The sequence below is a fragment of the Oryzias latipes genome, chromosome 3, assembly GCF_053564925.1.
Source record: "Oryzias latipes strain Hd-rR chromosome 3, Olatipes_Hd-rR_3.1".
NCBI lineage: Eukaryota > Metazoa > Chordata > Actinopteri > Beloniformes > Adrianichthyidae > Oryzias > Oryzias latipes.
The window spans coordinates 22,001,794-22,017,991 of NC_136239.1; the positions used below are offsets into that span (position 1 = coordinate 22,001,794).

The window sequence follows — 16,198 nt, forward strand, 5'->3', positions numbered from 1 at the left end:
TCATCCATTTGTTTACACGATCTTCTACTAGGTTACAGCCCTTCACATCCCCAACTTAACCTTGTGCTATCCTAGGCACTTTAACATTGGGAGTTGGGTCATCTAGACCCACTAAACAGTGCGCTGAACCTTTTTTTCTTCAATGATTTGTGATCTTCACTGGTGTCCATGGATGACATGAAATCTTTCCACCTTTATCCACCTTTGTCATGGTAGGAATAACACATCAATGTAAGGGTGGGGTCATCTAAGATAGCACAAGGGTTAACATCACCGTGCAAGAAAAATATTTGAGCTAACCAGCCATACAGTTTTGAGCCAGACATAAGCTTGGACTAAGAAAACAACTACAACTACATCACAGCTACAAGTTTCTGCAAAAGGCACTTTTTCATCTTCTCCTGATTTGCAATGATTTGAATAAAGATATAGTCAGAAATGCAGAAATGGCTTCATTTTCTTCATATAGCTATGTCCTCCATGAAAAAATGTCACAAGGAAATGTTTTTTAAAAATACTAAAAAACATGATTTTCATCAGAGTGGGTCTTTAAAAAAATGAGGAACTCACATCATTCTGAGTACAACTTTAATGGGACAACTGGAAGGAGAGAGTTTCTGGCTTAAACTAATTTTAAAGACTCCTTGTGTTTTTGTGTTTGCATGTGAGCCTCCAGGATTTGTTACCGTGGGGAGGATTAGGTCTTTTTTTTTACCTCACAATAACAAGGAACTGTTTTCCACATTTTCCCCTCCAAACATCTTCTCTCTTGTTTTATCCTTTGTCAATAAAAAACACTGCAGACATAAATAAATCAAAGACCCATTTAAACATTTATGACAAAAAAAGTAGTTTAACATAAAAAAGATCACACGTGAGTGGCAGGTGGGGCTAATGCATTCTAAAAAGTTGCAGATGAGGATGTAAATGTGTTGAGTAACAGAAGGAAAAGTGATTGCCACTCCCGCTGGTACAGAAGGTCCTCCAACATTATTAAATTATCGTAAATGTCTCCAATAATTAACATACTGTACACACGCTCACATAGACAGATCGTGAATAATTCATCGTGCATCACAATTGGCAGGACTGCTCACACGGAGACGGGGAAAAAGGAATTCAAGGGTGGTAGATTTCACTTGTTAATTCTCAATACAGATGCTTTGGTGTCGGAGAACAAAGAGCAGCGGATCATGGATTCACACGCCTGCAGGAACTGGGTTTTCTGGTGAAAACTGCTGAACAAGGAAAATCATTTGTGTGCAGCTGTTGTCACAGCACCCTCTGAGGCTGTTGGATGTTGCAGTATTTGGAAAGTAAAAAAACAATAATATTCAACTTCAATTTTCCTCTTCCTCCTCCTCTTGCAGTCTCTCTTTCATTAAGTGCAGTTCAGGAAATATCCTGTCAGGTTGGATGATTGAAAGAGGCCTCAGCACCGACGCGTGTAGGAGTCAGATACTCTTTGGTGATGAGTTTGTTGTCCACTAATTCAGATCAAAGCATTGCTCCTCTGGGCCCAGCTCAGCGTGATACCTGTAGTATGAAGCATTCATCCACTCCGCGAGCTTTAATATCAGAAATATGCTGATATCTGCCACCCATGTGGTGTTTCCAGAATTTGCATTTCAATAACCGAGAAACTGCATGAGGTTTCCGGGAGAGATGATGGCTGTCAAGCGGATGGTAAAAACACTGAACAAGAGAGTCCTCTGGTTTTTCACTTCACAGATGAAAAGAGATCCACAGCCAGCAGAGCCGATCCTGCTGCTGGAGACACATCCACGAATTGTCTGCGGCTGCTCAGTATGTATGAGTATTCATTCAACAAAGCCCCAATTTGTCACTAATGCTTCATGGCTGGTTGCCGCTTTTCCCAGAAGAAGTCTAAGGCATTAGAAAAAAGTTTCCTCACAAACCTTCACTCTTTTCTTTCAGGTTGAGCAGTCATTGCAAGCCTTCAAAAGTCCTGAATAGTTTCGAATGTGGTGAGAAGTACAAGGCTTGGAATTGAAATTTAATAATGCGATGTAAGAGAAGCCCCATGGCCCCATTCCCCCCTGTGGAATCCCACTTTGATAAATTCACCTTCTGCCCTCCACCTGAAACTCTGAGGGAAGACAACACAAATTGGGAAATGTGTATTTTACGAGGAGCTGTTACTTCAAGTGCCATTTTTAAAAAAGTACTGGTGAATGAAACTCCGAAGGAGACTCCTCCGAACACGAGTATTGCTGTTTTGTTTAATGAGGCGCAGGCACAGATTTCCTAGAGTTTGTGCTGCTGTGACAGCGCACAAGGGACCAATTACGCTGTTACTGTCACAAGTCATCATTCAGTTCTCTTCCTTCACACTCATCATAACTGCCTCGCTCTCATAAGGATCTAAACCCGCCCATCCGTGTGCATCTCCACCATTTTTTTTCCAATTTTCCTGATCTGTAAACAAAAATACTTTCATTTAAACGCATCCTTTTTGAAAGAACAAATACTATACTCAAAAATACAGGAAATCTGCCCTTGCTGCTTTGGTCAAGGTTAACAAAGCATACTCAATCAGTCCCTGGAGTAATAAAGGAGGACAACAGCCTGTAACGATTGAAAATCAACCATGATTAATGGTTGAGTGGGGTCCACAGAATGCAAACTTGTCATAAAATCAATGAGCCTTGAGCAAAGGGACAAGAATTGAACAACTAATTTTGGCCTCTCATCTGCTGAACTCCAAGACACAATGAAAATCAATTAACAAAATTAAAAGGCATCAAAGCAGAGCTGCTAAATAATTAAGCTCTCGCTTTTCGCAACTGTTTTTGAGCACAGGGCAGCCATGTTTCTCTTTAGATAATTATGGAGTTTGAATACTTGACACATGAGCCTGTGATGATGGACTGATTTACCCACCTACACAGCGGGAAGGCATTCTCCTCCGCGTTCCTCCTGAGTGGTGGATCTGTCAGAGGCGTCCCGCTGACAGATGAACAGATGGCCTGAATAACTGGGGCAGCAACAACAGAGAAAAGAGGGGAATTTGAATGAAAAATAAGAGGAAAAAAAAGAAATCAAACAAATAGTAGGGAGGGGGAAAACAAGTAGAAACAGTAGTATGAGACATTCGAGCAAAAAAAAGAAGAAAAAAAAAGACCATTATTTGTCAGATAAGTCATTTCAGAATTTTTTTGTAACTATGCAAGAAACAGGATTCCAGCTACTGCAAGAGTTTTAGTTTAGCAAACCCCTGGAAATCGAAGGAAGACAAGACAAGACACTGCTGAGCAATTGTAAGAACAAACAAGGGAGATAAACTTCTAGAAACCAGCAACTGTTTTTCTTACACAGCTTTTCTCTTGAATCCTTCTGTATTTACTCCAGCTGCCATGCAGTTCATCAGACTGTTACACTCCCAAAAGGTTGGACCTTTCTAATGTTTTATTTATTACAACTATTTTCCCTGTTCTTAATGTCTCATCTGTAAAGTTTGCTCTGCTCTGTTGAGATGATCCTGTTTTATGAATAAATATGATTGAGTTTAGTAGCAACAAGTCATAAAATCCTTTTCTGACAGGATTTCTGGTGTTTTTTTCTTTCCTTCTACATGTCTATAATTATAGGCATTCTGCAACGTCATTTCTGTTCATCCGTGTCTCTTGTCAGATTCACACCTGGCTTTGACCAGCAATCACCACAGCTGCTCTCTATTTAGCTTGATTGCTCCCCAGCATTTTGAAGGTAATACTGTTCCCCTATTCAGTCACTTGTAGTTGGGACTTGTTTGTTAAATTTTCAGTTTAGTTTATTTCTTCATAGAATTCATTGAAGTTTCTGTGCTGTAGCTCCTGTTCTCCTGCATGTGGATCCTCCACAATCCTGACATTATTGTGTTGAGACATTGATCGATAAAATTTTTTCGCTTTTTACTGGACTTCTAAATACAGTTGATCAAAGTAAATTCAGTCCACACTTTGTCTACTGATTCAATAAAAAATAAAAAAAAAGTTAGTGCAACTTCCAGTTTTATTGAAACACCTTGATCTAAACCAGATCTACACTAGATGTGTTCAGGAATTACAATGATGCCAGGTAAAAGTGGGTCTTAATGCCCCAAAACATCCTCCCCATTTCTCGTTTGTTCATGCTAAATCTTTTGATGTCATTGGTTAAAGTGAAGTTATGGGAGATTCCAAAGGAAACAGAAAAGTTATATTAAGACTTTGTAGAATTTGACTCAACCTTTTCTACAGCCCCATATATGACATGAAAATGGATAAAATCCATCTAACTTTTACCTAAACGTAGGTTGACTATTAAAGGTGTACTTACAAATGCTTTGTGGAAAAATGTGTAAAAGTGTCGTACTAGTTGAGACAAAATGTGTGGTTTCTTTGCATCAAAAAATGTAAAACATCAATTCTGCTAGAGATAAGATAATCCTTTAAAGGTCTGGTGTGTCATCTGCTAAAGGAAATAATTGAAGAAGAACTGTCTTTTATCATTTACTGATTTCAAATGTTCTTTTTAAAAAAAACACTTGGTTTTGGGTCATTTTACACAGTAAGGATCTTTTGTTTTCACAGAAAAAGATTCAAGAAGACCTTCTATTTAACTAACAATAACTCCTGGAAGATTCAGCCAGCAAAAGATCTTTTCTTCCTTTCTGCAAAAAAAGTGTGTGCTCTCAAACTAAAAATTTAGATTGTTCAGAATGCACAGTCTTAAGGTTTGTGGTTCAAGGTGACTACACTAAACTCAATTTGACAAAATTGCAGCCTGAACTAAAACATGGCTGGCAGTGATTAAAAAGAGACAATCATGGATCTAACAATGAGCAACAGATACAAAGACTGTTTTTTCTTTGTCTTCTTCTCAGCTTCTCTCTTCAAAAAATTGGAGTCAAAAACTGAAGTAGCTGTGATGATTAAAACCTCACCCAAAAACACAGAAAACACAGGATAGAACAATCCAGAAATTAAATTTTCTCAAAGGAAAAGGGACGAAAAGTAAGTTCCACACAAAGCACTTTTCCTGCTGTAAAGCTATAGAAAGACCAAAAAGAACCCTTTATTCTTTATATACACTCATGAGCCGTTCAAGAAGACCTGGTTTTGTTTCTTTTTCAGAACTGAATTTTGCTCAGCACCAGCTGTTTCACCAAGACCAGCTTGTCTTCTGTTTTAAGCACTAGAGCTGTTTTTCAGCTCTAGTGCTTAAAACCACCCCAACTTTTTGCTGAGCAAGAGTGAAGAAAAGCTGCGTGCAGATGACGAAGTCAAAGGACCAAAGGAAGCTGGTGTAATTTGTACTTCTTGACCCACTAATCTACAGGTGAGATTTTAAACTCAACTCTAATTGGTGATCATCTGGAACACTTTGCATTTACTTACTTAATCGCTTACAGTTCTGTGTAAGTTACTTCCACATTTGAAGACATTACAGATTATTTGTTAATTTTCTTAATAATCCATCACATTGAAGCATTTCTCTCATAGAATAGTAATCGTGTATTACATTAAAAGTACTTTCACTCTAATACCTTGTGAAGTGGAACATGACATCTGAATTGTTCCACAAAGTATTTTTAATTGAATTGAGGGATGATTGGAGTAAAAACTTTAGTTTAGTCCATAAAAACAAAAACATAGGCTATCTACTCTAAAAAAAAAAGGGAAAACAGCAAAGAGTAAAAGACACTTCCAATAAATGGCTTCTAATAAAAGTGGTTTAAAATCACTGTGAAAAAACAGGACTAAACACTTTTACAAGGAACACAAAAATAAAATTAAGGGGTTGGGTGCCATGAAGGCTAACGGGAAATTTAGCACAGTAATATCATTTCCCACCCTGGTCCTTTTTTAAATATATTTTTAAAGCGTTCCCAGTGGTCTTTTAACTGTGATGATTCCCTTTTTAGCCAAAAGAAAATGACAAACCAACTGTCTTATTTTCTAGGACATAGTTTCTGCAGAGTGACAGTAGTTCATTATGAATTCACCTCTGAGTTGAGGGCGGAACTGTTTGTGCAGAGTAAGCCAGCCCAAGTGTTCCATCATCCATCTGTTTTAGCTCTCGCCTGCTGGCTTAAAGTCTCCCACAACACCAATATTACCGGTGCAACAACAATGGCAAGCATCATTGGAGCCATCCTGCCGTACAGTTTTGAGCCAGATGGCACCTAAGATAAGCAAAACCAAGACAAACATGGATACATTTGTGTTCAAGTGGCTGCATCAGAATGGAGCAGAGCAGGGAGCTTGTGGCTTGCCAATTGTAGTTTCTATGTCATGGCTACAGGGTTTTCCAGTGTCATTTTTTCATCTCAAAAACACCAAAATTACAATTTTGTATGTTGATGATCTTCAAAGCCAGATGAAATGAATGTACACATGCAGAAAAAAAAGTTTTAGTTTAGCAGTTAGTGTGTCATAAAACACAAGTTACTGCACATGTAACTACCTATCAAAATTCAGTTTTAAAGTCGTATTGAAATCATTACAGCAAAATCTAATATGTATTACATTAAAACATTTCATTGCAAACAAAGATTCTTATCTCACCAAAGAACTGTAAATTGCAGTTCACTATTTTAACAAAAACAGCAACAACAAGTCAATACTTCTTCACGTAATCTAGGAAACAGCAGAAAAAAATGTTGAGGGAGTTCAAAGCAGCTGAAGCTGTTTGTCTCTGTCAGAATTTACCCACATCAATACTTTCGTGGACTTCTTCAGCAAAGACCTGCATGGCTCAGATCCCAGAGCCTCAGCATTTTCATTTAGGAGTCCAGAGTTTAAGTCCCCGTTCAGCTGTTTTGAACACAGTTTGAGAGCACAGTGGGTAGAGCAGAAGACTGTAGGAGGCTCTTCACACTCATGGTTAGATTGCTGGATCAAGAGTTACTTTGCTTAGATTTCCCCTCTGGGTAGAATAAAGTTTTATTTCATCTCTTCTAAATACACTTCAGTAGTTGGATTTATGTGGTTTAATCACTTTTTTGTGCATCTGCATTCATTTTTTGCAGCCTTATTTTGAGCCGAGAACAAACAATTTTCTGAGTTAAAGTAGGCTTTGAACCAATTACACTATGGAGTGAAGCACCAATGCATATTGGACTCCATCTGAGTGAACAAAGCAAGGCTGCCCAACTAAACCTACTTGCTGTTAATAAGAGTAAATGAGTGCGGAGCTGAACATGTGAAAAGAGTGCTTTAATAAAAAGAGGACTGGGAGTAACAAGGGTGACAGTGAGTGGAAAATTAAAGGCTGTGCTTGATTGGGGCCCGTGTCTGAGCTACGTTTAGTTTAGGCATGTGACCACTGGGTCCTCAATTAAAGCCAGGGTCTTCCACTGCCGTAGGAGCAGAATGAAAAGCCTCCTAACCTCTTTTATAATAGATTCCAGCTCCGTACAAATGAAGATCAACGCTTGGCTGGAGTGGACAGGCCATAGACCTTTCAGCTCTTTGTAGGTGGGACCTCATCCATTTTCAGCAGCTGATTTTGGCAAACTAGCCTAAGTGAGTTAGGCCTTAGCTGTTTAGGAATATTACTGCCATTCTGTACCTCATTGTTTTTTCTCTGCTCCATCCTGCCTCTCTCTTCATCGCACAGCAAAGATGGATTGAGAGAGAATGAACGAGGGTCGCCCTCTCCCTTATGAGAGTTCATTATCTTACACTCTCAGGGAGGAGGAGACACAGGGGAGTTCAGTAGGGATCCTTTTCACAGTGGGGAATTTCTCAGAGCTCTAAAGAGGAGCCAGAAGGGGAAGCTGGTCCAAAAAAGGCAGGTCAAGAGGGTCAGACTCAAAACAAAACACGGCATTCACTGTGGACAGACACTTGCACAAAGCCTGAGAGGAAAGAGAAGTGTACTTTATTGTACCAGCAACTGTTCCAATGTTATGGAAATGTACGAATAGAAAAAGGTGAATCCTGGGTTTTTGTGTCTCTTTTGATGGAGTTTTGCGAGAAAAGCTGAACTCTTGTATGTGTGTGTGTCTGTGGGATGAGTGTTACAGCTCGGATATCTGCTCAAAACTGTACGCTGTTGAATGAGTACAGACGACTGGTAGTCCCCATATCGCCATGTCGTCAATTGTCAGGCTGGAGGCTGCTCTTTCAAATCAGCAACAAAAGACTCGTTCCCTCTTTGCAGATACACTACACTCCTCTGCTTTTGAAAGAAGCAAAGCTAGTGTTACAGAAACAAAACGCGGATAAACGAGGAAACACAAAAGTAGGATTTATCAACTCATGTAAGCAGAATTATCTCAAGAGGTGTGAAATAAAGATTCGGAGGAAAGGAAGGAAGGGGAGAGTTCGTGGGGGAAGAAAGAGCGCCACTGTAGCAGGGAAAAGTTCCCATAGCTGCTTTTTCAGGTTCCCATCCAAACACTTATTATGATCTGGAGGAGTTCTGGCTGTGCCCAGTGTGGTGGCTGCTACATTGTCACCCAGTCCAGATGGCCTCTTCCCCATCTGCATCTACTGCATGTGGAAGAGATACAGCCAACGGTCACCACAGAGCAGCAGTGTTTGAGCCAGAAAGGCAACATTTAATGGATGGCTGGCAATAAAAGCTGATGTTTTGATGCAATGTTCAGTGATGTTGCTAATCCAATAAAACTCCCAGGGAAAGGTTTTAAACAGCAGATGATGTTTAGTGATGATTAACCCTTCAGAGAACACTCACACATTTACACTTTCACAGACAAAAATAAATAAAAACAGACTTTTGTTACATTTCGAGAATTAATGCTTCTCTGAACTATTTTCTTTTTCTTATACAGTTCATGTGATTTTGGAGATGTTGGTAGATAATTTGGCTGACTTTATATAATAAAACTGAGTCTAAAAATATTATGAAATAATTTTGGTTTTAATAAATAAGAGTGGGAAAAGAAAAAGAAAAGTTGAAAATATAAAACAGCAACTGTTACAAGTCAACATTTTTCCTTTGGTAAAAGTTTAAGGTTTGTTTTATTTCAAGTTTCCAATTTACAATTTACTTTTTACATTTTCTGTTTTTCTTCCAAGCTTATAATATATAAATATATTTCAAATTTACACTATTTTACTTTTTAAACTTTTAATAATTCCTTTAAGTTTACAGTGTGTACTTTCAAGTTTAAAGCTGTTTTTAATCTCTTTTATTAATTACAATGTGTTTTTCTTTCAATTTCCAAGCTGTTTTTACTTACTTTGTACAGATCCTGATTTGACCCCATAAATAAGCGTTTTTGTGCAAAATTAAAATACCCTTACAGATGTAAATGTGCAATTACAGATTCCAACAACCTGCGAGATCAAGACAGTGTGAGTGTGACATGCATGTGAGCATCTGGTGTGTCAGAAGAACCGTATTCTTTTATGAGCCCCACTTATCAGTACAGCACAGAGAAAAATATCACAAAAACGTGCTTCTTTTCAATTTTCTTTACTCTAACTGTTTATTTTGGGTGATTTCAGTGTCTTAAAGTGCTGCCATTCTCTATCTTCTGTTTCTCACTTTTGATGCTGTTCTGCTGGTTCTTTGTTCGGTTTCATGCACGTGCTTGGATGGGCGAGGATGTACCTGAAACCCATAAACTCACAATACATAAAGTCCGTCATGACATTTTTTTTGTTTTTTTCAATAACATTCCCAGTGGTGTTTTCATCAGGATTATATAGTTTTTTAAACCAAAATCCCACAATCTAAATGTCTTAAAAAGCCATATTTCATGTTTATCTGAAGCCTCTGTTTCCAAAATCTCCTCTTTATGGGCGTGGCCTTTAATTACAGTAAAGGTTCATTTTAAACATTTATATTCAAATGAAAACACTGGAAACAGCTGGAAAGAACAACTTCAAGAGTAGTTGCTCTAAGGAAACACTTAATATTCTGCCTTAAATTGTCAATTTCAGAGAGACCACTGCACTAAATAACAGATGAAGCCTAATAAGTTGGTCTCTTTGTCTCTGTCGAACCAGCATGCACTTTCTGCCAGAGTAACTCAAACTGGCAACCAGTAGCTGGAAGATCCTCGATCCTATGCAGGCTTAATGAGCAATGAGGAGCAGGTGCACAGCAGCAGGGAAGAGCAGAGCTTGATGGATGCATACATAAGCAGAGGCCAGCAGAGAGAAGACAGACCATGATAACTGCTCATCACCTATCTTCAACAGCTATTATTGAAGAAAGTAATTACTATTGTCACAAGGATTGAGTCAAACATTTAGTCCCAACATTATATTTTTTCAGTAAAATAAAAACTTCACTTTCACTTAAACCTTGGGAAGCCACTTCATACACATCACAGCTTTTTGCTGCTTGACTGATTGTCTGAGATTTTTATTTTTTATTTTTCTGTGGATGCAGAGGAGTATTTCTGTTGATCAGTGGTCTCTGATCCTCCTTCTTCTATACGTCCCGTTGAGTACCAGGACCAGGTGTGAAATTGGACATGGAGAATTGGACTGATCCGTGTAATCCGCTGAGACTGGAGCTGAAAAATATGCTCCTGAGGTGAAAACAATTGCTGTGGGCACATTTTTGCGTATTGGGTGTTGCCTTGCTTGTTCCTTTTACCTGATCAAGATGAAAGAGGAACGGCATTTTGAAAATGTAGCTCTAAGTGTTTTACCAAACTTCTAGTGTCTTAAATGGTTCCTGTGCGCAGCCTCCTGCAAAAATCATTGCACTGCTTATGGTCACGCTGTGCTTCCTTAAAGACAGTTTTTGAGTTGTGAGGAAATTCAATTCAATTTTATTTTTATGGCCCAAATTCACAACAACAGTCGTCTCGATGGACTTCGTATCTGTAATTGAAATAGTGAAGCATAAAATCAAAAGGATCATGAATACATCGAGTTCAATAGGAAAATACTAAAATGAACTAACAAACTGACTAAGCTAAACTGGCATCACTGCCCTTAGACCCCCCTTTGCCCTAGATATTGATGGTGCTGTGTGTTTCAGCATTGAGACTTTCCCTCTGTATCAACATGAAACTGTAATTTTTAGTTGTTTTCAGAAGTCCTTTGAGTACTTTGAAATGATTAAAACATCAAACAGGTCATGCAGATGGTTTGATGTTCGATAGTCAGCTCTGGGTTTGTACATCTTAATTAAATGAGAACATTTCTGTTAAGACAGAATAGTCATCTTTTTTAATTTTTAATTTTGCTCAAACAGTAAAATAGTTTCAAGGACTTTGTGTAACGAAGATGCTTAATTATTGGTAGTAAATTCATGTGATTATGTTTCCCAACTGACTCCATTAAGGACATTTGAATTTCATTGTTTGTCCATGTGCTCAACTGCTTTCAAAAGCCACAAATATGTTGGAAAATCTTTTCAGTTAAACATTAGTGGCCATCACAGGATGTTGTTCATTCAGTTTCACATCCAGCATCTTCCATTTCTTCTGCAAAAGGGCCCTTTTTCATCAAAAAACAGGGTTCTTATGTCTAGTAAAAAGTAGTTTGAAAAAAATAGTTTCAGCAATATATCGCGATAGATCATTTGGCGATATTTGTTTCAATTCAAAATGCTGTCAGGAAAAAATGTATTTGATTATTTATAAGCGTCCTTCAGAGCCTTGTTTTCCACTGAAACCTCCGACCGCTAGTTGGCAGCAGAGCACACGGAGCCTCTTTGAGCAGCTCTACACGCACACACCGGTAATTGTATAATAAACATGAAATCATAAAGGACATGAAGTCGTAGAATAATAACTGATTGCTAAACTAACTGAACAGACTAGGTTAAACTGGGCATCCCTACCCTTAGACTCTCCTTCTCTGTAAGGAAAAACTCCTAAAAATAAAAAAAAACGGATTCCGGAATAAAAAGAAGAAACCTCAGAGATGTCCACATGAAGGAGGGATCCTTTCCCAGGATGGACAGGTGATGTACGAGGACTCTCAGAGTAGAATGAGCTTATCTAACTCTACAACTACATGTTTCAATAGTCCAGCAGACGAGCTTCACCAAGAGTTTTTTTTAGTTTTTTTTACTTTGATAACTAACGGCAAAAGATGCATAAAAAGGAAACTGTCTTGTTTTATTTAAGCCACACTTCTGTTTTCCCTTTTTTCTTTCCATCTTCAAAAAAGAGCTATATGGTCAAACTTTGATTATGCCAAGTCCGCAAGACTCAGTAATCAATACTATTTCAGGTCCATCAAAATCATGTCCTGTAACTTTTGCTCAAATATTTTCAAACTTCGTCGTTTTTTTTATGTTGAGGAATAAAATTGGCTTTATCTGCATTCAGTCTGTTTCTATTCTTTGTCATGTTCTCTTTTTCGGGTATTTCCTTCAGGCCTTTCCAAGAATCCAGGAGTTCAAAGCTCTTTGTGCTTGCTTGCATCATGTGATCATGTCTAGGATTTTATAAGACCCTTGTAGCTCCACTTCAGGTGCCTTTCTGCAACACAGCCTCTTCTCTGCATTGATCAAAATGACAAAAAGATTGTTAGGTTAGTAAAGAATCCTCTTCTTTCTTTGTCTCACTGCAGATATCTTTTAAAAACAATCTGGATTTTTAAGTTTTAGGGTAAAAATACTATATTAGAGATGTTTGTGACACTCTCAAAATGCTCATCAGTTAAGCCATTTTGTATGGTCAAATGATGAAAACGTATAAACAAAAATAACAACAAACCCTTGAGGTCTCCATTGTGCTTTCAAAAGACATCTGGATGAAGCTCAATTTGAACCACTTTGAAAATATGCTCACCTAAAAAGTACGTTTTCATTTCTCGCTCGTTTTTGGACGTTTTGTTTGATTCATTTTTAGAATAGAGAGAATCCAGGAGCTGACATTAAAGCAGCAAAACCTGTCTTCCACCAGAAAACATTTCCACACAGAAGTTGAGAAAGTTTTGACCTTTAAGATCATTTGCATTAACCTTTAGAAGGCAGAGGTAATATGACAGTGGTTGTGGTACAAAACAGTTGGCTGTTTGTGTGCAAATGTGCAATGCAACCTTTCATTTTCACCAAAGCTACACAGTGAAGCTCCACTGGGAGAAGATGCCGATTTATTTGAATTAAGAATCTCATTCCAACTTCCATTGCTATTGATGAGATGGGCAATACTGAACCATTTCTTACTGGCATCCAGTGACACCTAGTGGATAGGAGCTGTGTGACAGATATCAGACTGAGCTATTACCTTTTTTTTCCTGCTCTATGACTCAAAATTATCACATTTGGACAAAAAGGTACCTGAAAGCTAGATTTTAAATTGTGTTTGCTTTAAAGATAAAAAAGAATAAAGGATATCATAATAAGAAATAAAAAATGTTTGTTAAGCGATTCAGATTGCAGGATGAAACTCAGATGATAGAAAACATGATTGATCATTCCATTTAACACGGAAGTGGAACATCACAAAAGAGGAGCAGTGAAATTTGAGTAGGTTTTTTTCAATTTTTTCTAATTAGAAAAGGATATAACTGCTGCTGAAGTGACTGGAATTGCACTTTCGTCGGTGCTATTTAGGCAGTTCAACTGTTTGCTGCTTGTAGAGCACGAAACCTCAAAAAGGAAGCTTTCCCATGTTTGTCAGTACAAGGAGAGATTATAAACTTTCAAAGAGTTATGAATTTTCATACCTAAGGAGGTGAGTGACTTCTTCCAGTGACTGCTGAACAGAAACAAATCAATCCCTTTGGTGACATGACGTGATCCAAACAAGTCCGACACTGTTTAAACCTTCTTTTATAAATGAAAAACATGAAGACAGCATGCAGCAATCAATTACTTTGAAATTATAATAAACATCATATTAGTTGTAAATGACGCAGCTTGATCTATTTTTTTTTTTTTTGTAAATTGTTGGAAGAACAACAGAAAATGAGGCTTTGTGGTGCTTGATTTCATTTTGCAAATATATTTTTGTGAAAAAGACGCATTTGAAGGCAAAACATGTCCTACGGGATAAATTATATAAATCATCACATATATATACTCCTTTCTCATAGTGTACACTCATGTGCACGGATACACACATAGTGTATTTAGTAGCCAACACTCAAGCCAGATTACAAACAGATGTTCAATTCAAAAAAGACACAACAATAGCTCTTAGATTGATGATTACTCCTTTTTCCACGGTATGTTACACTAAAAAGATCTTTATTGTACATCAGAATGCTGAAAGGACATACTGCAATTTTCCAAAGTGCTTTCATTAAATGCAGGTTGCGAGCAATCATTGCTTGGAGGGGAAAAAAAAAAAGAATGACATTACTGTTTTATCAGAGAAAATATGCTCAGAGTTGCACAGATGAAAGCCAAACATCGAACTTAAACATTACCAGCTCTGAATAGCTCAATCTCCTCGTGAGAACTCAAGAAGTTTCTTGTTTGTGTTTGGGACGTAAGCTCGGCCAGCTGGAAGTATCAACTTTGGTTTGATAAGTCATGTGTCAAAGTGGAAAATGATTTCATAGAAAACATTTGTTTCAGGAAAACTGTGCAGCGGCACTGATTGCACCATTTTTTTCTCCTCCATTGTTGGCAGTGTTTATAATACCTATTAGGTTTTGATTATGTATTTGACTTACTGAAGGTTCAATTACAGTTTTGTACAACTACAAATAGCAGTATCAGTAGTACAATATCATTCCAAAATAATCTCATAAATACCTCTAGTTTCAGAAATTTTCAGAAAAAAAAATAGAATAAAAAGTTATGGATTTGTATGATAATTCATCAATAATTGCAAAGAAGTGTTCATGTTTAAGAATGAGAGCTGCAAGTGACTTCATTGTAGGGCTGGGTATCACCAATAATTTCCACAATCGATTCGATTCAAGATTCGCTTGATTCAATTCATTTAAGTGTAATTTTGAATTTGCAGGGTTTACACATTTAGGCATGTGCATAGAAGTACATTAACAATCAATAAATGCCTTGAAGATATTCAGATTAATCTGATACAGTTCACATACTGTAAAATGTATTTGTGAAATAATAAAACGAGATTTTTAACACTATGCAGTGTTTGATGGTTTCTCAAAAGAAGGGCCAACAAAAATGCGTAGATCATTAACATTGTTAAGGCTCCAACAAGGCTCTAACAAGTCCAATGTTATGGACCTGTTGCTTTAAATACTTATCATTATTTACTTCAGCTATCATTAAAGCAGTGTAGTTAATACATAAAAACAAAAAAGTGATGAAAACATTTTTTTAGCAGTATGAATGGCTGTGATGAAGAAAGCGTGACAATGTACTTTAGGATGAAGAGAGACTTACCAGCTAGTGCTGTGTGGGTTTTGTTACACACTGAGCATTATACCAGATCTCTGCAGACTTTTTTTTATGAGTCAGTTATGTGGCCTGAGAATAAAAAGGGCCTTTTAAAGGGTGCATGGTTCTCTACTCTGCTTCATTTTTCTTTGAAAAACCTGAAAACCAAACTGAAAACAGTTCAGATCAGTATCAGAACGTAACATTTCTGGAAAATGTTTGTTTTAACACGTTTTAATAGCTGTTTTCTCATCAAATGTATGCTTATGAGTCCTGATTCTTGTTACTGAATTTTTTTATTTCTTTAAATACTTAAAGTTGATTTTTTCTAAAGACGTTTAAACACTTGTAAAATGCAAAAAAAATAAAGCATGACATCTTAATGCTTCAGCAAAGGCCTTATACTCATGAGAACACTTAGTTGTGTAATAATGCTCTTGGACGGAAGCTGAGCCATGATCTGTGTGAGTCACCTTTGCAAATCTGGACTTCTTCCTTTCACTGAAAGATGAACATTTGTGTGTACATAAGCCACTACCTAAGATAAAAAAATAAAAAGTTCAACGCTTGAATGAACCAACCAGAAAGCTAAATAAAATATGAAAAGACTCACAGCAAAATGACTCATTCCATTTATCTGCTCTGTAAATTGTTCCTTGCTTGATTGAGGTTTCTGTTTTTTTTTCAGAGTAAATTTTTAGAATCTTGTGCTAAGATGTTTTAATAAGACACTTCTTCACATGCTATCTGCTTTTGTTCCTGTCAGTGCCTGCTGTAAAGCTACAAACTGACTCTAGCTTTCTGACTTAACTTTCATCCTGCCTCAGGTTGTCAGTAGAGGCAGGATTCTGGAGAAATGATGAACACTTTACAACAGTTGGAAAAGTTTAGAGGTTTGTCATTGTCTTAAGACATTTTCCATGAAGAGATTTCAAGATCTGGGGAACTGCAATCG

At 37.4% G+C, this 16,198-nt stretch overlaps 1 long non-coding RNA gene across 2 annotated transcripts; it reads right to left on the reverse strand.

Annotated features, from left to right (window-relative positions):
• Positions 1–530: 530 nt before the first annotated feature.
• Positions 531–4,136, reverse strand: LOC144990964 (uncharacterized). 2 transcript variants are annotated; one of them, XR_013654851.1, is made up of 3 exons: positions 3,336–4,136; positions 2,905–2,998; positions 531–2,439 (listed from the first exon to the last, which is right to left on the reverse strand). It is a non-coding gene; the product is annotated as an uncharacterized LOC144990964 (long non-coding RNA). The 2 variants fall into 2 exon arrangements; XR_013654852.1 differs by having other exon boundaries at positions 531–2,110; positions 3,336–4,134.
• Between the last annotated feature and the right edge of the window lie 12,062 nt (positions 4,137–16,198).